The sequence below is a fragment of the Schistocerca cancellata genome, chromosome 10 (genome assembly GCF_023864275.1).
Source record: "Schistocerca cancellata isolate TAMUIC-IGC-003103 chromosome 10, iqSchCanc2.1, whole genome shotgun sequence".
Taxonomy (NCBI): Eukaryota; Metazoa; Arthropoda; class Insecta; order Orthoptera; family Acrididae; genus Schistocerca; species Schistocerca cancellata.
The window spans coordinates 55,935,658-55,960,603 of record NC_064635.1 but is presented as its reverse complement, the minus strand read 5'-3'; the positions used below and the strand labels follow the sequence as shown (position 1 = coordinate 55,960,603).

The 24,946-nt window shown below is 45.3% G+C and overlaps 1 long non-coding RNA gene and 1 other non-coding gene across 2 annotated transcripts in view; one reads left to right on the top strand and one right to left on the bottom strand.

Moving 5' to 3' along the window:
• LOC126106896 (uncharacterized) overlaps positions 1-24,946 on the top strand; it is a 53,455-nt gene that overhangs the window by 13,436 nt on the left and 15,073 nt on the right. The window lies entirely within an intron of this gene.
• On the bottom strand, positions 6,762-6,836 carry Trnat-ugu (transfer RNA threonine (anticodon UGU)). Its single transcript has one exon. It is a non-coding gene; the product is annotated as a tRNA-Thr (tRNA).

Here is a 24,946-nt window from a genome sequence, read left to right as displayed (position 1 = left end):
CAATAATCGGGATGACCATGGATTGGAGAAATTAGTAAATTCTTTAAATTGAAATGACGGATTGTCAAAAGTTACTTTTTATAAGAAAGATTATTATCAAGAGAATTTCTTAAAAACATTTACATGGGACTTGATATAACAATAGTACATATGCGCGAGGCTGCGTTTACCTTATACTACATGCAGGAGGATCTGCAGCGAATTGACGTGTGGTGCAGGGAGTGGCAATTGAATCTCAATGTAGACGAGTGTAATGTGCTGCGAATACATAGAAAGAAAGATACCTTATCATTTAGCTACAAAATAGCAGGTCAGCAACTGGAAGCAGTTAATTCCATAAATTATCTGGGAGTACGCATTAGGAGTGATTTAAAATGGAATGACCATATAAAATTAATCGTCGGTAATGCAGATGCCACACAGATTCATTGGAAGAATCCTAAGGAAATGCAATCCGAAAACAAAGGAAGTAGGTTACAGTACGCTTGTTCGCCCACTGCTTGAATACTGCTCACCAGTGTGGGATCCGTACCAGATAGGATTGGTAGAAGAGATAGAGAAGATCCAACGGAGAGCAGCACGCTTCTTTACAGGATCATTTAGTAATCGCGAAAGCGTTACAGAGATGATAGATAGACTCCAGTGGAAGACTCTACAGGAGAGACGCTCAGTAGCTCGGTACGGGCTTTTGTTAACGTTTCGAGAACATACCTTCACCGAGGAGTCAAGCAGTATATTGCTCCCTCCTACGTATATCTCCCGAAGAGACCATGAGGATAAAATCAGAGAGATTAGAGCCCACTCAGAGGCATACCGACAGTCCTTCTTTCCACGAACAATTCGAGACTGGAATAGAAGGGAGAATCGATAGAGGTACTCAAGGTACCCTCCGCCACAGACCGCCAGGTGGCTTGCGGAGTATGGATGTAGATGTAGATGTAGATAGACCCGGACAGCCAACATGCTCAACTAAACCTCTTCAGCAATTCGACTTTGCAGAGTTATCGTGGGCCCTCAGAGTATCACAATTTTTCTTTTCTGAGTCATCCGTCTTCTGACTGGTTTGATGCGGTCCGCCACGAATTCCTCTCCTGTGACAACCTCTTCACCTCAGAGTAGCACTTGCAACCTACGTCCCCAGTTATTTGCCGGATGTATTCTAATCTCTGTCTTCCTCTATAGTTTTTGCCCTCTACAGCTCCCTCTAGTACCATGGAAGTCATTCCCTCATGTCTTAGCAGATGTCCTATCATCCTGTCCCTTCTCCTTATCACTGCTTTCCACATGTTCCTTTCCTCTCCGATTCTGCGGAGAACCTCCTCATTCCTCACCTTATCAGTTCAACTAATTTTCAACATTCGTCTGTAGCACCACATCTCAAATATTTCGATTCTCTTCTGTTCCGGTTTTCCCACAGTCCATGTTTCACCACCATAGAATGCTTCTCTTCGCCGGGGATGCCGTCTTTCCCAGTGCTAGCCTGCTTTTGATGTTCTCCTTGCTCCGTCCGTCACTCGTTATTTTGCTGTCTAGGTAGCACAATTCCTTAACTTCATCTATTTCATGACCGTGAATCCTGATGTTAAGTTTCTCGCTGTTCTCATTTCTGCTACTTCTCATTACTTTCGTCTTTCTTCGATTTACTCTCAGTCCATATTCTGTACTACTTAGACTGTTCATTCCGTTCAGCAGATAATGTAATTCTTCTTCACTTTCACTCAAGACAGCAATGTCATCAGCGAATCGTATCATCGATGTCCTTTCACCTTGAATTTTAATTCCACTCCCGAACGTTTCTTTTACTCCGATCATTGCTTCTTCGATGTACAGGTTGAACAGTAGGCGCGAAAGACTACATCCCTGTCTTGTTGTTGTGGTTTTCAGTCCTGAGACTGGTTTGATGCAGCTCTCCATGCTACTCTATCCTGTGCAAGCTTCTTCATCTCCCAGTACCTACTGCAACCTACATCCTTCTGAATCTGCTTAGTGTATTCATCTCTTGGTCTCCCCCTACGATTTTTACCCTCCACGCTGCCTTCCAATACTAAACTGGTGATCCCTTGATGCCTCAGAACATGTCCTACCAACCGATCCCTTCTTCTGGTCAAGTTGTGCCACAAACTTCTCTTCTCCCCAATCCTATTCAATACTTCCTCATTAGTTATGTGATCTACCCATCTAATCTTCAGCATTCTTCTGTAGCACCACATTTCAAAAGCTTCTATTCTCTTCTTGTCCAAACTATTTACCGTCCATGTTTCACTTCCATACATGGCTACACTCCATACAAATACTTTCAGAAATGACTTCCTGACACTTAAATCTACACTCGATGTTAACAAATTTCTCTTCTTCAGAAACGCTTTCCTTGCCATTGCCAGACTACATTTTATATCTTCTCTACTTCGACCATCATCAGTTATTTTGCTCCCCAAATAGCAAAACTCCTTTACTACTTTAAGTGTTTCATTTCCTACTCTAATACCCTCAGCATCACCCGACTTAATTCGACTACATTCCATTATCCTCGTTTTGCTTTTGTTGATGTTCATCTTATATCCTCCCTTCAAGACACCATCCATTCCGTTCAACTGCTCTTCCATGTCCTTTGCTGTCTCTGACAGAATTACAATGTCATCGGTGAACCTCAAAGTTTTTATTTCTTCTCCATGGATTTTAATACCTACTCCAAATTTTTCTTTTGTTTCCTTTACTGCTTGCTCAGTATACAGATTGAATAACATTGGGGAGAGGCTACAACCCTGTTTCACTCCCTTCCCAACCGCTGCTTCCCTTTCATGCCCCTCGACTCTTATAACTGCCATCTGGTTTCTGCTCAAATAGGAAATAGCCTTTCGCTCCCTGTATTTTACCCCTGCCACCTTTAGAATCTGAAAGAGAGTATTCCAGTCAACATTGTCAAAAGCTATCCCTATGTCTACAAATGCTATAAACGTAGGTTTGTCTTTCCTTAATCTTTCTTCTAAGGTAAGTGATAAGGTCAGTATTACCTCACGTGTTCCAATATTTCTACGGAATCCAAACTGATCTTCCCCGAGGTCCGCTTCTACCAGTTTTTCCATTCGTCTGTAAAGAATTCGCGTTAGTATTTTGCATTTTGTAATAAACTGACAGTTCGATAATTTTCACATCTGTCCACACCTGCTTTCTTTGGGATTGGAATTATTATATTCTTCTTGAAGTCTGAGGGTATTTCGTCTGTCTCATACATCTTGCTCACCAGATGGTAGAGTTTTGTCATGACTGGCTCTCCCAAGGCCATCAGTAGTTCCAATGGAATGTTGTCTACTCCCGGGGACTTGTTTCGACTCAGGTCTTTCAGTGCTCTGTCAAAATCTTCACGCAGTATCGTATCTCCCATTTCGTCTTCATCTACATCCTCTTCCATTTCCATAATATTGTCCTCACGTACATCGCCCTTGTATAGACCCTCTATATACTCCTTCCACCTTTTTGCTTTGCCTTCTTTGCTTAAAACTGGGTTTCCCTCTGAGCTCTTGATATTCATGCAAGTGGTTCTCTTTTCTCCAAAGGTCTCTTTAATTTTCCTGTAGGCAGTATCTATCTTATCCCTAGTGAGATAAGCCTCTACATCCTTAAATTTGTCCTCTAGCCATCCCTGCTTAGCCATTTTGCACTTGCTATCGATCTCATTTTTGAGACGTTTGTATTCCTTTTTGCCTACTTCATTTTATATTTTCTCCTTTCATCAATTAAATTCAATATTTCTTCTGTTACCCAAGGATTTCTACTAGCCCTCGTCTTTTTACCTATTTGATCCTCTGCTGCCTTCACTACTTCATCCCTCAGAGCTACCCATTCTTCTTCTACTGTATTTCTTTCCCCCTTTCCTGTCAATTGTTCCCTTATGCTCTCCCTGAAACTCTGTACAATCTCTGGTTTAGTCAGTTTATCCAGGTCCCATCTCCTTAAATTCCCACCTTTTTGCAGTTTCTTCAGTTTTAATTTACAGTTCATAACCAATAGATTGTGGTCAGAGTCCACATCTGCCCCTGGAAATGTCTTACAATTTAAAACCTGGTTCCTAAATCTCTGTCTTACCATTATATAATCTGTCTGATACTTTATAGTATCTCCAGGATTCTTCCATCTATACAACTGTTATCTATACCTTCTGCCTAATTTGAGCTTAAGTCCTCCAAAGCTCTTTCAAATTCTGATTCTAATACTACATCCCATATCTCTCCTTATTCAGATGTATTTTCCCCCTCTTAGGGGCCTTCTATGTAATATTTCCATCTACCCACTCTCTGCTCTGCATTTAACAGTGGAATTCGCGTGGCACTCTTAATGTCACCACCATTGCTTTTAATTTCATCGAATGTTGTTTTGACGTTCCTACATGCTGAGTCATTCCTTCCGACAATCATTTCTTTTTCTATTTCTTCACAATTTTCGTGCAGCCATTTCGTCTTAGCTATCCTGGGATTCTTATTCATACACATCAAAAAAAGTTTTGCATCAAACCGATTCCCAAAACATCTGAAGATAGATGCTCACTGAGGATATTGTGTCCCAAACACAGTCTTTTCAGAGATGTCTCTAAACCCGCCCAAAGATGTAAACAACCACACACGAGCAGCGCGTATGAGACGAAGGGGGTCCGACAGCCGATCAGTTCCAGTCATTCCACCAAGAAGACGGAGACGTATTTCGAGGCATATCGGCAGCATATTGGCGAGGCATTCGCTTCATGGACGACAATTCGCGTCACCATTGTGCACATTTTGTGAATGAATTTCTCCAGGATAACGACTGCTCCTATTGTCTGTAGTTCAACCATGTCTAGACGGTCAATACCGCGGTTCGATCGCGTCCGCATTGTTACTTTGAGCCAGGAAGGGCTCTCAGCAAGGGAAGTGTACAAGCGTCTCGGAGTGAACCAAAGTGATGTTCTTCGGACGTGGAGGAGATACAGAGAGACAGGAACTGCCGATGCCATGCCTCGCTCAGGCCACCCAAAGGCTACTACTGCAGTGGATGACCACTACCTACGGATGATGGCTTTGAGGAACCCTGACAGCAACGCCACCACGTTGAATAACGCTTTTAGTGCAGCCACAGGACGTCGTGTTATGACCCAAACTGTGCTCAATAGGCTGCATAATGCGCAATTTTACTCCCGATGTCCATGGAGAGGTCATCTTTGCAACAACGACACCATGCAGCGCGGTGCAGATGGGCCCAACAACATGCCGTATGGATCGTTCAGGATTGGCATCACGTTCTATTCATCGATGAGTGTCGCATATGCCTTGAACCAGACAATCGTCGGAGACGTGTTTGGAGGCAACCCGGTCAGGCTGAACGCTTTGGACACACTGTCCAGCGAGTACAGCATTATGTGGGGCCGACGTACGCCGCTGGTGGTCATGGAAGGCGGCGTAACGGCTGTACGATACGCGAATGCCATCTTCCGACCGATAGTGCAACCATATCGGCAGGTATTCGTCTTCATGGATGGCAATTCGTGCCCCATCGTGCACATCTTGTGAATGAGTTCCTTCAGGATAACGACATCGCCCGACTAGAGTGGCCAGCATGCTCTCTAGACATGAACCCTATCGAACATGCCTGAGATAAATGGATGCCTGGATGCCTGAGATAGTTTGGAAAGGGCTGTTTATTGACGACGTGACCCACCAACAACTCTGAGGGATCTACGCCGAATCGCCATTGAGGAGTGGGACAATCTGGACCAACAGTGCCTCGATGAACTTGTGGATAGTGTGCTACTACGAATACAGGCATGAATCAATGCAAGAGTACGTGCTACTGGGTATTAAAGGTACCGGTGTGTACAGCAATGTGGACCACCACCTCTGAAGGTCTCGCTGTATGGTGGTACAACATGCAATGTGTGGTTTTCATGAGCAGTAAAAAGGGCGGAAATGATGTTTATGTTGATCTCTATTCCAATTTTCTGTACTGGTTCCGGAACTCTCGGAATCGAGGTGATGCAAAACTTTTTTTATCTGTGTATTTTATTCCCCAGCGACTTTTATTTCTGTATTCCTGACTCTGTCTGAACATTTTTGTACTTCCTTCTCTCATCGATCAAGTGAAGTGTTTCTTCTGTTACCCATGGTTTGTTTCTTCGTATTTATGGTGCTTATATTTTCCTTCCCAGTGGCATGAGCAGCCTAAAACATCACCCAACCTCCGCCACGTTTCACTGCTGGAGTGCAAACTCGGCCAGAGGTTGGATGTAATGTGAAACAAGGTTCATCCGACCAAATGGCTTCCTTCCGTTGGTCCACAAAGCATTTCTGTAGAGACGTTTGCAGCTGTAGTCCCCTTATTTTTCGTTTACAGTCCTCTTTAATGACAGTCTGCAATGATCACTCAACACACACTTTCGTCCGCGCTGTGACTTAGTGGGTTATGTTTTCGATAAATGGCAGCACCGATCGTAAAGAGAGAAATCCTTTATTTTACAGATTGATTTTGGTGACCGTGTGACCATCTGCAGTACAGACTGTAGGCCCATATCACAATAACGCATTTTCTGTAAGGCGTAACATGTACTGCTGTAATTACTTCCAACAGGTATCTTCACTTCATCTTCATACAATAGTTTTGAAATTACAGAAGAACCTATCTTGTGATCTTCGTGGCTGCCGATCCAACATACATGACTATATGAAATTAGAATTACATTAATACCTTCGGCTGCTGACGGGTGTTGATCTATATCAACGGGGATGGGTGAAAATGTGTGCCCCAACCGGGACTCGAACCCTGGATCTCCTGCTTACATGGCAGACGCTCTATCCATCTGAGCCACCGAGGGCACAGAGGATAGCGTGACTGCAGGGACTACCTCGCCAGGGCAACAGTCAAACATTTTCTGTATCCAGAAGGCAGTTACAATACTTGCAACATGCGGTCGTGCATTATCCTGCTGAAATGTAGGGTTTCGCTGAGATCGAATGAAGGTAGAGCCACGGGTCGTAACACATTTGAAATGTAACGTCCACTCTTCAAAGTGCCGTCAATGCGAAGAAGAGGTGACCGAGACGTGTAACCAGTGGCACCCCATACCATGACGCCGGGTGATACACCAGTATGGCGATGACGAATAAACGCTTCCAATGTGCGTTCACCGCGATGTCGCCAAACACGGATGCGACCATCATGATGCTGTAAACAGAACCTGGATTTATCCGAAAAAAATCAAGTTTTGCCATTCATGCACCCAGGTTCGTCGTTGAATACACCATCGCAGGCGCTCCTGTTTGTGACGCATGGTCTCCGAGCTGATAGTCCATGCTGCTGCAAACGTCAAACGGTTCGTGCAGATGTTTGTTGTCTTGCAAACGTCCCCATCTGTTGACTCAGGGATCGAGACGTGGCTGCACAATCCATTACAGCCAAGCGGATAAGATGCCTGTCATCTCGACTGCTAGTGATACGATGCCGTTGGGATCCAGCACGGCGTCCCGTATTACCTTCCTGTACACACCGATTCCCCCCCCCCCCCCCCCTTGAGCCGTGGACCGTGCCGTTGGTGGGGAGGCTTGCGTGCCTCAGCGACACAGATAGCCGTAGGTGCAACCACAACGGCGGGGTATCTGTTGAGAGGCCAGACAAACGTGTGGTTCCTGAAGAGGGGCAGCGGCCTTCTCTGTAGTTGCAAGGGCAATAGTCGGGACGATTGACTGAACTGGCCCTGTAACACCAACCAAAACGGCCTTGCTGTGCTGGTACTGCGAACAGTTGAAACCAAGGGGAAACTACAGCCGTAATTTACCCCGAGGGCATGCAGCTTTACTGTATGGCTAATGATGATGGTGTCCTCTTGGGTAAATATATTCCGGAGGTAAAATAGTCCCCCATTCGGATCTCCGGGCGGGGACTGCTCAGGAGGACGTCGTTATCAGGAGAAAGAAAACTGGCGTTCTACGGATTGGAGCGTGGAATGCCAGATCCCTTAATCGGGCAGGCAGGTTAGATAATTTAAAAAGGGAAATGGATAGGTTAAAGTTAGATATAGTGGGAATTAGTGAAGTTCGGTGGCAAGAGGAACAAGACTTTTGGTCAGGCGAATACAGGGTTATAAATACAAAGTCAAATAGGGGTAATGCACGAGTAGGTTTAATAATGAATAAAAAAATAAGAATGCGGGTAAGCTACTACAAACAGCATAGTGAACGCATTATTGTGGCCAAGATAGACATGAAGCCCACGCTACTACAGTAGTACAAGTTTATATGCCAACTAGCTCTGTAGATGACGAAGAAATGGAAGAAATGCATGATGAAATAAAAGAAATTATTCAGATAGTGAAGGGAGACGAAAATTTAATGGTCATCGGTGACTGGAATTCAGTAGTAGGAAAAGGGAGAGAAGGAAACGTAGTAGGTGAATGTGGATTGGGGGTAAGAAATGAAAGAGGAAGCCGCCTGGTAGAATTTTGCACAGAGCACAACTTAATCATAGCTAACACTTGGTTCACGAATCATAAAATAAGGTTGTATACATGGAAGAAGTCTGAAGATACTAGAAAGTATCACGTAGATTATATAATGGTAAGACAGAGATTTAGGAACCAGGTTTTAAATTGTAAGACATTTCCAGGGGCAGATGTGGACTCTGACCACAATCTATTGGTTATGAACTGTAGATTAAAACTGAAGAAACTGCAAAAAGATGGGAATTTATGGAGATGGAACCTGGATAAACTGATTAAACTAGAGGTTGTACAGAGCAACAGGGAGACAATATGGGGAACAATTGACAGGAACGGGAGAAAAAAAGACAGTGGAAGAAGAATGGGTAGCTTTGAGGGATGAAATAGTGAAGGCAGCAGAGGATCAAATAGGTAAAAAGATGAGGGCTAGTAGAAACCCTTGGCTAACTGAAGAAATATTGAATTTAATCGATGAAAGGAGGAAATATAAAAATGCAGTAAGTGAAGCAGGCAAAAAGGAATACAAACGTCTCAAAAATGAGATCGACAGGAAGTGCAAAATGGCTAAGCAGGGATGGTTATAGGACAAATGTAAGGATTTGGAGGTTATCTCACTAGGGGTAAGATAGATACTGCCTAAAGTAAAATTACAGAGATCTTTGGAGAAAAGAGAACCACTTGCATGAATATCAAGAGCTCATATGGAAACCCAGTTCTAAGCAAAGAAGGGAAAGCAGAAAGGTCGAAGGAGTATATAGAGGGTCGATACAAGGGCGATGTACGTGAGGACAATATTATGGAAATGGAAGAGGATGTAGATGAAGATGAAATGGGAGATACGATACTGCGTGAAGATTTTGACAGAGCACTGAAAGACCTGAGTCGAAACAAGGCCACGGGAGTAGACAACATTCCATTAGAACTACTGACGGCCTTGGGAGAGCCAGTCCTGACAAAACTCTACCATCTGGTGAGCTAGATGTATGAGACAGGCGAGATACCCTCAGACTTCAAGAAGAATATAACAATTCCAATCCCAAAGAAAGCAGGTGTGGACAGATGTGAAAATTATCGAACTATCAGTTTAATAAGTCACAAACGCGAATTCTTTACAGACGAATGCAAAAACTAGTAGAAGCTGACCTCGGGGAAGATCAGTTTGGATTCCATAGACACATTGGAACACGTGAGGCAATACTCATCCTACGACTTATCTTAGAAGCTAGATTAAGGAAAGGCAAATCTACGTTTCTAGCATTTGTAGACTTAGAGAAATCTTTTGACAACGTTGACTGGAGTACTCTCTTTCAAATTCTGAAGGTGTCATGGGTAAAATACAGGGAACGAAAGGCTATTTACAATTTGTACAGAAATCAGATGGCAATTATAAGAGTCGAGGGGCATGAAAGGAAAGCAGTGGTTGGGAATGGAGTGAGACAGGGTTGTAACCTCTGCCCGATGTTATTCAATCTGTATATTGAGCAAGCAATGAAGGAAACAAAAGAAAAATTCGGAGTAGGTATTAAAATCCATGGATAAGAAATAAAAACTTTGAGGTTCACCGATGACATTGTAATTCTGTCAGAGACAGTAAAGGACTTGGAAGAGCAGTTGAACGGAATGGACAGTGTCTTGAAAGGATGATATAAGATGAACATCAACAAAAGCAAAACGAGGATAATGGAATATAGTCGAATTAAGTCGAGTGATGCTGAGGGAACTAGATTAGGAAATGAGACACTTAAAGTAGTAAAGGAGTTTTGCTATTTGGGGAGCAAAGTAACTGACGGAGGTCGAAGTAGAGAGGATATAAAATGTAGACTGGCAATGGCAAGGAAAGCGTTTCTGAAGAAGAGAAATTTGTTAACATCGAGTATAGATTTAAGTGTCAGGAAGACGTTTCTGAAAGTATCTGTATGGAGTGTAGCCATGTATGGAAGTGAAACTTGGACGATAAATAGTTTAGACAAAAGGAGAATAGAAGCTTTCGAAATGTGGTGCTACAGAAGATTGCTGAAGATTAGATGGGTAGATCACATAACTAATGAGGAGGTATTGAATAGGATTGGGAAGAAGAGAAGTTTGTGGCACAACTTGAGTAGAAGAAGGGATCGATTGGTAGGACATGTTCTGAGGCATCGAGGGATCATCAATTTAATATTGGAGGGCAGCCTGGAGGTTAATAATCGTAGAGGTGGACCAAGAGATGAATACACTAAGCAGATTCAGAAGGTTGTAGGTTGCAGTAGGTACTGGGAGATGAAGAAGCTTGCACAGGATAGAGTAGCATGGAGAGCTGCATCAAACCAGTCTCAGGACTGAAGACCACAACAACAACAACGACAACAACAACCCACCGATTCCATATTCTGCTAACAGTCATTGGATCTCGACCAACGCGAGCAGTAATGTCGGGATACGATAAACCGTAATCGCGATAGTCTACAATCCGACCTTTATCAAAGTCGGAAACGTGATGGCGTGATGGCTCGCATTTCTCCTCCTTACACGAGGCATCACAACAACGTTTCACCAGGCAACGCCGGTCAACTGCTGTCTGTGTATGAGAAATCTGTTGGAAACTTTCTTCATGTCAGCACGTTGTAGGTGTCGCCACCGGCGCCAACTTTGTGTGAATGCTCTGAAAAGCTAATCATTTGCATATCACAGCATCTTCTTTCTGTCGGTTAAATTTCGCGTCTGTCGCACGTCATCCTCGTGGTGTAGTAGTTTTAATGGCCAGTAGTGTACTTGTCACATGTTGACACAATGACATCGTCAGTTAGGATTGCAGTGGGCACGGGACCATTGGTACTCGAGCAACGGTAACATGCAGGCTCTTCGAGTGATTCACATTTTTGCAACACTAGTTCAATGGTCGTCTCCACAAACGCCGTTATCTAGGTGAACGGCGCGTCGAAACGCGTGCCGCATGGGGCAGCCGCGTAGTCTCAGGCGCCTTGTGACGGTTCGCACGCCCCCCCCCCCTTCCCCCCTCCGCCCACCCCCGTCCCATCGGAGGTTCGAGTCCTCCATCGAGCATGGGTATGTGTGTTGTCCTTAGCTTAAGTTAGTTTAAGTTACATTAAGTAAGTGTGTAAGCCTAGGGACCGATGACCTCAGCAGTTTCGTCCCATAGTCCTTACCACAAATTTCCAATTTTTTTGGAAATGTGCAGCGCGCCACGGACACAGGCTGCTGCGAGCAGTATTATGCTATGGAACATATTGTCCTGCGGTTGCGTGGGATCTGTGGTAGTAATTGAAGACACGCTGACAGGTACGAAGTGCCAGTATCCCACCACGCTTGATGTCTTCCACAAAGGCGATGTCACCTTTCTGCAGTACGAGCTTCAGTGATTTGGGGACCATTACTGTGATGTAAATCCTATGGGACCCATCTGAGTCGCTTAGGGCGGTATCATAGCTTACGCAAATCAGCGGTCCGTTATTTACGCGGATTACATGACGTGTGCGTAGACATCTAATGCCACATACCTCGACAAACCTACCGGCAAACTGTCGCATACGCAGAATCACTTATGTATTTCATTCCAAAGACAGCACACAAGCTATTAAGCAGTCAGTTATAATGTTTTGGCTCATCAGCACTCCGTCTTCAGGCCACGAGTGGCCTACCGGTACCGTCCGACCGCCGTGTCATCCTCAGTGGAGGATGCGGATAGGAGGGGCGTGGGGTCAGCCACGGCCGCCTGTATTAGTGGCCGGAGTCGTCAAGCTGACAACGTCGTAGCCTGTGACGTCAGTAGGCCGGCTAGCGTGACCAGCTAGTCCGAGACTGAAGTTTAGATTTCGTCGAATGCAGGCGACGTGTCAGATAAGCCGGCCGAAGTGGCCGTGCGGTTAAAGGCGCTGCAGTCTGGAACCGCAAGACCGCTACGGTCGCAGGTTCGAATCCTGCCTCGGGCATGGCTGTTTGTGATGTCCTTAGGTTAGTTAGGTTTAACTAGTTCTAAGTTCTAGGGGACTAATGACCTCAGCAGTTGAGTCCCATAGTGCTCAGAGCCATTTGACGTGTCAGATATAAATACGCAATCACGTGTTACGCCGACTTTATGTCGGAATTACGCATTTTATTCTCGTTTCCTTGCAACGATGAACTTTTCAATAACTCACATGTGCTTCATAGCAGTATATTATGACGTTTCTTACCCGAGATTTGGAGATACAAGTTCAGCAAACAATTTTGTGAGGTGCCTACTAACATTATTTGCAGACTTGCAATTGGTTCAAATGGCTCTGAGCACTATGGGACTCAACTTCTGAGGTTATTAGTCCCCTAGAACTTAGAACTAGTTAAACCTAAGTAACCTAAGGACATCACACACATCCATGCCCGAGGCAGGATTCGAACCTGCGACCTGCAGCGCCTAGAACCGCACGGCCACTTCGGCCGGCTAGACTTGCAATTATTTCAGTCTGTTATTTGAAATGTATTATCATGTTCCTTCCTATATAAATGACAAACTAATATAAAAGTTTCTGACAGCTGCAACATATCTTTCACACCTTTGTATATGACGGTGGCATAATAATAATAATTTTTAACGAACGTTTTTTGTGTATTGTTCATTAGTATGTTAGATTTTTTTTTAAATCACAGGTCATATACAATCTATTTAAATACTTTCACACATCTTTCTGAGTCAGAATGAACTGGTGACCTTGCTGTAGGATTTGCACAAGAAGCATGACTGAAATTTATCAGTGCATTAAAGTTTATTTCATAGTGGCCACCTCCTCCTTGCCAGTACTAATCAGAGCATTTAAGGACTGAGGTTGTGGGTAAGAAAGAAGTTTCATAATTTTGTGTCAAAAGTTATGTAATGTTTTTAATTTTCTATTAACTCCGTCCTTCTTGGAACATATTAAATGATCATTTTGGAGTTTGGCATAATTGTTTAACAAAATGTTACACATAATGGAAACCAGCTTTTTGTAGATATCAGTAAGTGGCCTGCCACAGAGACACGAATCTGTTACAAATATTTGCAGAGAAACATGTGATTCAACTCCTTGGACCGAGCGAGGTGGCGCAGTGGTTAGACACTGGACTCGCATTCGGGAGGACGACGGTTCAATCCCGCGTCCGGCCATCCTGATTTAGATTTCCGTGATTTCCCTAAATCGCTCCAGGCAAATGCCGGGATGGTTCCTTTCAAAGGGCACGGCCGAGTTCCTTCCCCATCCTTCCCTAATCCGATGAGACCGATGCCCTCGCTGTCTGGTCTCCTTCCCCAAAACAACCCAACCCCCCCAACTCCTTGGCCAACCAGATTGAGTAGTAACTGCTTTCAATTTTGACTAGTGAGGAATTTTGTTTCATACTCTTCAGATATTAAAAGCTGCATAATTGTATATACAAAAGTGGCAATTTCCACAACAATATCTGATGGTACAGTCAATCCACTTCGGATATTTTTCTGTGGTGTGTGTGCCTAAAACAAAATCAGTGCATGTTGCACAACTGAGCAATTGTGTTGTTTTGTGTGCTGCATAACGACAAACATACAGAAGCACAGATTGGTGTACATCAACATTTTCACTGCCTATGTTGTTCAAAACACTTACAAACGGATTCACGTCAACATCCGTTCAAATACCTGGGTTACAGAAACACTGTAGTTTCCACCCGATAATTGACGATACCTACTAAACCGTGATTCCAAATTATCAATTTGTAGTTTTCCCGTCAGAAGATACTGCACCCCTACACCACTGAAAGAATATTCAACAACTTCTGAAATAACAGAAGTCCAGTATAGCTTAATTACACTGAAATATCAAATAAAACAGGCACCGCGAAAGTACGTAAACAACTGCTTCCGTTCGCTACCTTATAGCCACAGCCATGCGGTAGGCCTTAACGTAACGTTGCCACATTTCAGTCCTCTGGCCTCTAATACAGGCGGCCGTCGGTCAGCACACCGCTCTGCCGGTCGTTATGGTGGTATTCTTGACCGAAGCCGCTACTATTCGGTGAAGTAGCTCCTCAATTGGCATCACGAGGCTGAGTGCACCCCGAAAAATGGTAACAGCGCATGGCGGCCTGGATGGACACCCATCCAAGTGCCGACCACGCCCGACAGCGCTTAACTTTGATCTCACGGGAACCGGTGTATCCACTGCGGCAAGGCCGTTGCCTTTGGCTGATCAGAGTGTATGAAATGTATTCGCACTGGCGAATATGGACGGCCATCAGCTACAGGCACCGTACTTCTCAATAACATAGGCACTGCAGTACCGCACGTATCCTCCGACACCGGACGTCGTGTGTTATGAATTGTTTGCCCGAGGTGTAACCATCACTGCTGACATTAATTGTCAACAACTGAGGCGTCTTGCAGACGCAACCCAAGAACAACGACCAGGAAGGATGCGTGAAGTGATGCTACTCCACGGGAACGCCCACCCACATTCTGCTAAACTGACAAAAAACACTACAGCAGTTGAGTTACGAAGTCATTCCGTACCCACCTTTCACCTTATCTTGCGTCCTCAGATTTTTCATTGAGCCGTGCTGAGGCTCGCATTGTTGCTGTTTGTAGGTTCCCGCCCTCTGTTGGAGGCCACATGGTATCGTTTAGTTGACATGGTTGATTTTGTTTGTCCTCTTCTCGTGTTGACTTGTAACGCCGGAAATGCATATCCTCCTATTTCCGTCTATTGTACTATAATTTTTTTTCGTTGTTTTGTTACCTGAAGATATGACATTTCTGTGTCTTTATATATTGTAATTATTTTACTATTTGTATATATGTATTTATGCCTTTATGTCGATGTATAATTGGTTTGTTTTGTAAATACTAGAGGGTTATTACAAATGACTGAAGCGATTTCATAAATACACTGTAGCTCCATTCATTGACATATGGTCACGACACACTACAGATACGTAGAAAAACTCATAAAGTTTTGTTCGGCTAAAGCCGCACTTCAGGTGTCTGCCGCCAGAGCGCTCGAGAGCGCAGTGAGGCAAAATGGCGACAGGAGCCGAGAAAGCGTATGTCGTGCTTGAAATGCACTCACATCAGTCAGTCATAACAGTGCAACGACACTTCAGGACGAAGTTCAACAAAGATCCACCAACTGCTAACTCCATTCGGCGATGGTATGCGCAGTTTAAAGCTTCTGGATGCCTCTGTACGGGGAAATCAACGGGTCGGCCTGCAGTGAGCGAAGAAACGGTTGACCGCGTGCGGGCAAGTTTCACGCGTAGCCCGCGGAAGTCGACGAATAAAGCAAGCAGGGAGCTAAACGTACCACAGCCGACGGTTTGGAAAATCTTACGGAAAAGGCTAAAGCAGAAGCCTTACCGTTTACAATTGCTACTAGCCCTGACACCCGATGACAAAGTCAAACGCTTTGAATTTTCGGCGCGGTCTGCCGAATCACTAAACGGGCACATATCGAACATTTGTGAATGAGTAATAAAACTTTTTGAGTTTTTGTATGTATGTGCAAAGCATTGTGAAAATATCTCAAATAATAAAGTTATTGTAGAGCTGTGAAATCGCTTCAATCATTTGTAATAACCCTGTATTTGTATTTTTACGCTGGGTCCTGCCTAGGGAAAACTATGCTATCGAACGATTACATCGATAGGTCGTGTGGAGAACCAAAGTGTTTAGGGTCTTTGGTAGTGAACTCTGTCGCGTGGAGCGCGGGCAGAAGGGAGTCTGGCTGGAGGGGGGCGGTGGAGCAGGTGTGTTGTGTGACGCTCCCGCGACTTGCCGCGCTTTCGGGGTTTGGCAGCATGTAATTGCGCTCGACTTGCTGTGATACTTTCTGAGACGGTGTCGCGGACGGGAAGCATTAGCTGGCGCACATCAAGAACCCGTTTCGCCTGGTGACAGTGTCGAGAAGAAGGCGCGCCAACATCCAGCTTCTGCAACTGCGACGGCCGACAATGAGTGACTGTCGCCACCTCCCCGATCGACGACTGCAAACCTTCAATCAACCAACAAGGAAGACTGGAAGCACGTAAAGTTTTAGAACTGTATGGCAGACCTCATCTTTTAAAATTGCCCCATTTGCCTCACAAAATTACAGCAACTTAGCACGAACGTTCGTTGCTCGTTGCCCCAATTGCATTACCAAGCAGGGTCCCTTCCTTTTCCGGAATGAACCCGAGTGTTGTTGAAATCCAAACACCAGCATTAAAGTAATATCATTCCATTCCACTGCTTTAATTTCAAAGTTCAGTTAAAGTATTCATAGTTATCTACAATATTTAGATTACACAAGCACAAATTAAGAGTGCGAGTTTTGTTACCATATTTGAGCTTACCTGTGACTGCAGCTCAGCTTGGTACGTACTAAATTTTACTACTGTTAACTGTTCAGAAACATTTAATTCAAGTTCAAAGTTAAATCTCTTATTTCTAAGTTGCGTAGATTCAAGTAGCCTTTGAAATGATTCTTGAGGTAGCCCAAGACTAACCTTATTTTATTGAAATTCGTAGTGCTTCAGAAACAAATTTCAGTCACTAAATTAACTTTCAATTTTCCGGTTTTATTAATTCTTTTGCTAAATTAAGTCAGAGTGTAGCGAAGTCTATTACTTCTGGCAAACATTCAGTTTTCACACAACACGTGTCAACCTTCAGTTGCCACGCTTTTAGCGCTAATTACATGTGTGCATTAATCTTTCATTTTCAGTTATTATAGTAGTTGTCCATAGGACTGGCGACCGTAAATTTCCCCAAATCTCAAACATCTAATGAACGCCAATTAATTGTTAACGTAACGACCACACATTTACTTTCTTCATTAATTTTACCCTTTTCTCAAAATTAATCTCCACCAGTTTTATTTGCATTTTTCCTTTCGTATAGATGTAACCCTTTCCTCCCTCTTTACCGACAGATTAACTTCGGTGACGGTTGCTTTTCCCAAATTTCCATTAGGTACACGCGGTTTAAATTTTACTGTCATTAAGGTCGATAAGTGAGGGGGAGGCTACAGACTGGCGCCACTCCGTTTCGCAGGCGTTGTCTGTCCGCTAGTGGCAGCAGCGGCGGTTATCGATATGTAGTAACTGTTGCCCTATACCTGGGGCGACACCGTTGTTTTTCCGGGTCTTGTGAGTGGGCCAGTTCGGTTGGGGCCCAGGAGGAGCCAGGTCCGCGCAGTGCCAGAACCTGCCGGGACCGCTGGCGGCACGCGTTGCTGCCGGATGGCGACGAGGGTGCACGACCTGGTCGTGAACCGGATCCAGCAAGCTTTAAGATGAGTTAATTTCAGTCTCAGTAGGGAAATCTCCACTATTGTGACATCTCGCGATTCTGCAGTGACTCGGGTTCGTGTTGCTGCTTGCAGTGTCGCCGAGGTGAAGAGCAGCGAGTGGAGAGCTTGGGGAAGGAGGATCTGATCAGCTTTCCTCGACTTCTTATTACTGTTTACTGCGTTCAACTTGTTACAATTTGTTAAGTTCGCCGGCCAGTGTGGCCGAGCGGATCTAGGCGCTTCAGTCTGGAACCGCGCGACCGCTCCGGTCGCAGGTTCGAATCCTGCCTCGGGCATGTCCTTAGTGTGGTGTCACCGCCAGACGCCACACTTGCTAGGTGGTAGCTTTAAATCGGCCGCGGTCCATTAGTACATGTCGGACCCGCGTGTCGCCACTGTCAGTAATTGCAGACCGAGCGCCACCACACGGCAGGTCTAGGGAGACGTACTAGCACTCGCCCCAGTTGTACGGACGACTTTGCTAGCGACTACACTGACGAAGCCTTTCTCTCATTTGCCGAGAGATAGTTTGAATAGCCTTCAGCTAAGTCCATGGCTACGACCTAGCAAGGCGCCATTAACCATATCTAGAGAGAGTCTCACTTGTATCATCAAGAATGCTGTATACAAATGATGGATTAAAGTTAAGTATTCCAGCAGCTACGTACTTTTCTTTATAGCATTCATTACGTATCCTGTTTCAGACCTAACGCCAGCCGGCGTGTGTAAACGCGTGCCTTTCGGTTACCCGTCACTGTGGACTGGCTGTCTTGTCAGTCCACTACACTTAGGTTAGTTAGGTTTAAGTAGTTCTAAGTTCTAGGGGAGTGATGACCTCAGATGTTAAGTCTCGTAGTCCTCAGAGCCATTTTAACCATTTTTGTTAAGTTCAACCAGCGGTAATTTTTCTTGCCTGGTGGCCACTAACGCCCCAGTTACCTGCCGTGGGGGTTAGTGTATGTAACGGCAGAGTTCCCTTGACTACCAGGTTTCATTCACCTTTTCAGCTCTCTATTGAATAATCTTCAAGGAATTTGCTTTCACGATGAAAACGCGCTCCGAACATGCCTCTACAAGCCCTTCGCCTCGAACCAACGTGATTTCTACAGCCGCTGAATTGAAAAATCACCCCAGTGTTGTCAGGCTGTTGCAAATAGTGAATGAGAATATATTATTTATGATTGAAGTCTCACTTATGTGTATTTCTTGTGTTTATTAAACTTATGGAAAAATCTATGTACTTATGTACCAACTCAGTAAGGTGTGCGGGAATGCTTAAACGGGCAACAAGCCACAAAGAAGTCTGAAAAATTCAGCTAAAACAACCTCAGAACATGAACTTCAAAGTGACAATCGATAAATAAACTCATATCAACTATAGCACCAACATGAAAATATTTATCTATAACCAGCTGTATCCCTCTGGTCTACAAGAATTGGATGCATGTTACACGGAATGTTTTATTCGAGTTACTGTACAATGCCACATCCTAAAATATTTCCTGTTGCTCCTGAAACACACTCTCTAGACAGCCTTCATAGTCCCTTGTATCGTCATCTGTAGCTACAATGCCTTTTTACAATCGGGTATAGAATAAGTCACAGAGATTTCAGATAACATATTGGAAGACGGGTTTAAACGCAGCTTCGGCTTGGTGTCATCTTTGGTGAAGATAACGTTTCCAGTAACGTCGATGCTTTTAGTTATCACGTCATCAAGCGCGGCGCGCGTCCAGCGGGTGGCCAATGACCAAGGGAGTTGGTGGGTACCTTGGAGGGGAACTTGGATATTAAGATGAATTTCGTTATGCAACTAGAGTTCTACGTCTACATCTACATCCATACTCCGCAAGCCACCTGACGGTGTGTGGCGGAGGGTACCTTGAGTACCTCTATCGGTTCTCCCTTCTATTCCAGTCGCGTACTGTTCGTGGAAAGAAGGATTGTCGGTATGCCTCTGTGTGGGCTCTAATCTCTCTGATTTTATCCTCATGGTCTCTTCGCGAAATATACGTAGGAGCAAGCAATATACTGCTTGACTCCTCGGTGAAGGTATGTTCTCGAAACTTCAACAAAAGCCCGTACCGAGCTACTGAACGTCTCTCCTGCAGAGTCTTCCACTGGAGTTTATCTATCATCTCCGTAACGCTTTCGTGATTCCTAAATGATCCTGTAACGAAGCGCGCTGCTCTCCGTTGGATCTTCTCTCTCTCTTCTATCAACCCTATCTGGTACGGATCCCACACCGGTGAGCAGTATTCGAGCAGTGGGCGAACAAGCGTACTGTAACCTACTTCCTTTGTTTTCGGATTGCATTTCCGTAGGATTCTTTCAATGAATCTCAGTCTGGCATCTGCTTTACCGACGATCAACTTTATGTGATCATTCCGTTTTAAATCACTCCTAATGCGTACTCCCAGATAATTTATGAAATTAACTGCTTCCAGTTGGTGACCTGCTGTATTGTAGCTAAATGATATATGCGTCCACCACCCACCCATCCTACGTTTCATTAATGTTATTGGTCGCAAAATAAATAAAAGCAATTGTAATTTCTTTATTTGTGGGATATGTAAAAACCGATGCCACTGTGGTCTCTAAACGCCGGTATTCTCTGCCGCGTTTTCTGTGGAAAACTGTCTGAAAGCTTTCCTGTCCAGATCGTGTCTTAAGTTTCGTAAGTGTGTACTCCTAAGGTACAGTAGAGTCCCCGTTAATTCGAACTAATTGGGTTCAAAAATGGTTTAAATGGCTTTGAGCACTATGGGACTTAACATCAGAGGTCATCAGTCCCATAGAACTTGGAACTACTTAAACCTAACTAACCTAAGGACATCACACACATCCATGCCCGAGGCAGGATTCGGACCTGCGACCGTAGCGGTTGCGCGATTCCAGACTGAAGCGCCCAGAACCGCTCGGCCACCAAGGCCGGCGAACTAACTGCGACGGAACCTTCTTCGGATTACCTATTTGTTCGGATTAGCCGGAATTACGGTGACGAGTTTCTAGAATGAGCCGCGCGGGATTAGCCGAGCGGTCTATGGCGCTACAGTCATGGACTGCGCGGCTGGTCCCGGCGGAGGTTCGCGTCCTCCCCCGGGCATGGGTGTGTGTATTTGTCCTTAGGATAATTTAGGTTAAGTAGTGTGTAAGCTTAGGGACTGATGACGTTAGCAGTTAAGTCCCATAAGATTTCACACACATTTGAACATTTTTTTTTTTTCTAGAATGAAATATACCAAGCAGTAAAGTAGGTACACCATGGTAACGAATGGAAACAAGTGTGGGAACAATGGCTCACACTCACTCCCTGCCCTTGTTGTTGTGCATTGTTGAGACGTTTGTGGTGTCTGAGGTCAGTGCACTGCCAGTTGGCTCGCAGAGCGCTTGGTTATGTTAGTCATCGATCGCTGGCATGCGTTAACAGTTATATTGTCTTCGTTCAGGTGTAGTGGTGTACGTATTTTCGTCATGAGTAAACGGAAACATACAACGTTAAGTCTCAAAGAAAAATTGAATGCTTTGAAGCGGATAGAAAATGGTGAATATGTCTCTGAACGGGCAACGGAACTGGGTGTTGGTGAAGCAACCATCTGCGATTGGGAGAAGAACCGAGTGAAGCTTGAACAGTCCTGTGCAACGTCTTCGGGATAAACACTCGAAATACGGCAGGCTTTGAAACAGTCCCTGTACGATAAAGTGGATGAAGCCCTCTTTCATGTTTACGCAGGAAAGAGAAAGGGGAACTCCTCTGAGTGGAGCACTGGTTCAGGAGAAGTCTGTTTACCCGAACAAGTTAATGAATGGTGATGAGTCTTTTAGTGCGGGCACGGGTTGGTTGGACAGATTCAAAAATCGTCATGGAATCCGCCAGCTAACAATTACTGGAGAGAAGCTTTCTTCTGGCCGTGATGCAGCGAAGGAATACTTGGGTGAGTCTGAAAAAATGATAAGAGAGGGAGAGTATTCCCCCCAACAAATGTACACTCCTGGAAATTGAAATAAGAACACCGTGAATTCATTGTCCCAGGAAGGGGAAACTTTATTGACACATTCCTGGGGTCAGATACATCACATGATCACACTGACAGAACTACAGGCACATAGACACAGGCAACAGAGCATGCACAATGTCGGCACTAGTACAGTGTATATCCACCTTTCGCAGCAATGCAGGCTGCTATTCTCCCATGGAGACGATCGTAGAGATGCTGGATGTAGTCCTGTGGAACGGCTTGCCATGCCATTTCCACCTGGCGCCTCAGTTGGACCAGCGTTCGTGCTGGACGTGCAGACCGCATGAGACAACGCTTCATCCAGTCCCAAACATGCTCAATGGGGGACAGATCCGGAGATCTTGCTGGCCAGGGTAGTTGACTTACACCTTCTAGAGCACGTTGGGTGGCACGGGATACATGCGGACGTGCATTGTCCTGTTGGAACAGCAAGTTCCCTTGCCGGGCTAGGAATGGTAGAACGATGGGTTCGATGACGGTTTGGATGTACCGTGCACTATTCAGTGTCCCCTCGACGATCACCAGTGGTGTACGGCCAGTGTAGGAGATCGCTCCCCACACCATGATGCCGGGTGTTGGCCCTGTGTGCCTCGGTCGTATGCAGTCCTGATTGTGGCGCTCACCTGCACGGCGCCAAACACGCATACGACCATCGTTGGCACCAAGGCAGAAGCGACTCTCATCGCTGAAGACGACACGTCTCCATTCGTCCCTCCATTCACGCCTGTCGCGACACCACTGGAGGCGGGCTGCACGATGTTGGGGCGTGAGCGGAAGACGGCCTAACGGTGTGCGGGACCGTAGCCCAGCTTCATGGAGACGGTTGCGAATGGTCCTCGCCGATACCCCAGGAGCAACAGTGTCCCTAATTTGCTGGGAAGTGGCGGTGCGGTCCCCTACGGCACTGCGTAGGATCCTACGGTCTTGGCGTGCATCCGTGCGTCGCTGCGGTCCGGTCCCAGGTCGACGGGCACGTGCACCTTCCGCCGACCACTGGCGACAACATCGATGTACTGTGGAGACCCACGTGTTGAGGAATTCGGCGGTACGTCCACCCGGCCTCCCGCATGCCCACTATACGCCCTCGCTCAAAGTCCGTCAACTGCACATACGGTTCACGTCCACGCTGTCGCGGCATGCTACCAGTGTTAAAGACTGCGATGGAGCTCCGTATGCCACGGCAAACTGGCTGACACTGACGGCGGCGGTGCACAAATGCTGCGCAGCTAGCGCCATTCGACGGCCAACACCGCGGTTCCTGGTGTGTCCGCCGTGCCGTGCGTGTGATCATTGCTTGTACAGCCCTCTCGCAGTGTCCGGGGCAAGTATGGTGGGTCTGACACAGCGGTGTCAATGTGTTCTTTTTTCCGTTTCCAGGAGTGTATAACGCTGACGAGACTGGCCTTAATTTTAGGGCGTTGCCAACGAAAAGCCTGGCATCAAAAGCGGAAAACCATGCTCCTGGTTTTAAAATGTGCAAAGATCGTGTGACTTCATCAGCTAGTGAAGGAGACGTAGTTGAGTGGATGGCTGCGGATGGGGCATGTCTGGAGAACCTTACTGACGCTGATTTAGTTTCTGCTGTGACTCGAGTCCAGGAAGAAGTGGACTGCTGTGGCGGAAGTGACGACAAAGGAGAGCTGGTGCCACGCAGTGACGCAGCAGAAGCCCTTGACCTCGCGCTACGTTATTTGGAGCAACAGCCCACTGCTACACCTGCTGATTTGGTGTTTGTGATACGATGGTGTAACCGTGCGTCATATAACAGACTGTCTTCGTTACTCCAAAGAACAATGACTGAGTTTTTGTCATCTAAAAAGTAGTGATGAAATGTCCGCTGTATTTTAGTAAGTTTGACAACTTTTCTTTCATTGTTATGCATTGTTTAAACCTAATGTTTTCTTGCCAATTTTTCTAATACGTGTTTACTGTACTGTGAAAATTAAATTAGTGTGTATGTACAGCAGTTTACCGCACAGTTTTCCATACTTAGATTAACATTTTTCATGTGATTCTTCAAGTTTTCCCGGCGGACATAATGTCCCATCATCTTTCGGGCGTGCACTCGGGACAGCGACAATTCTTCTTGCGATATTTCGGCTGGAAACCTCCGAGGATGATCTGCTCTTGCGAAAGGCTGGAGTTTATGAAATCCCTTGTGAGTGTGGCAAACGTTACATAGGGCAAACCACGCGCACTGTACAGGAACGATGCGTCGAACACCAGCGGTAGACACGTCTTCTTCAGTCCAACAAATCAGCAGTTGCCGAACACAGCATTTCTACTGGCCGTGCCATGGATTATAAAGATGTTAAGATTTTAACTACTGCTTCGTCTTTCTGGGATTCAGTTGTTAAGGAAGCTGTAGAAGTACAACTAGCCGACAACCTGCTAAACCGTGACGAAAGATTTCATCTTGACAATGCTTGGAAACCGCTTATTTCACACCTTCGTTCGGAAAGAATTTCTGCGTCTTCACTTTCGACAGATGTTAACACTTTTAAAGATTAAGTATTTATTTACAAGCACGGTGGATTCGCAGCAGGACTATTTTATTTGCACTCTGCGCTTATATGTTTATCTTTGCTACATACATCTTGTCTATGACTAGCGCAGTTGTGGCGGCTTTGATATCTTTGACGCATGCGCTTTCAATGCTCAGCAGCTTTGTATCACGTGACTCTCCGTATAAATAGGCACGCGCAAACGCTACGAACTCAGTCTCCGACTTGCCTTGAAGATAGCTGGGAGGTTTCCAGCCGAAATATCGCAAGACGAATTGTCGCTGTCCCGAGGGCACGTCCGAAAGATGATGGAACATAACATTTTTCATGATCGCATTAACCGAACGTTCGGATTAGCGGGACTCTGCTGTACTTCAAATTTAATTAGTGTATAAGTCCTTCCAGGACTTGCAGAAGGGAAGGAGCACATATTATTTTGAATAGGAACCGATGTCCCGAAACATACAGTTTCCGTTCTACGACGGTTTCAGTTCAGATGTGTAGTGCGTCAACGTCTGCTTCGACTCAAGATAACTGATCCTGTACAACTGATCTTCGTACGAAACGTGTTGGACCCATTCTCGAAAGCTGTGCCACTGAATGCCCGTCGGGAAATGCGCTTTCAGCATGATGGTACACCATCTCGCTTCTCACATGCGGTTTTGGAGGCACCTCAACAGACTGTATGGTGAAATACGGATAGACCGAGGTGAGATGAGA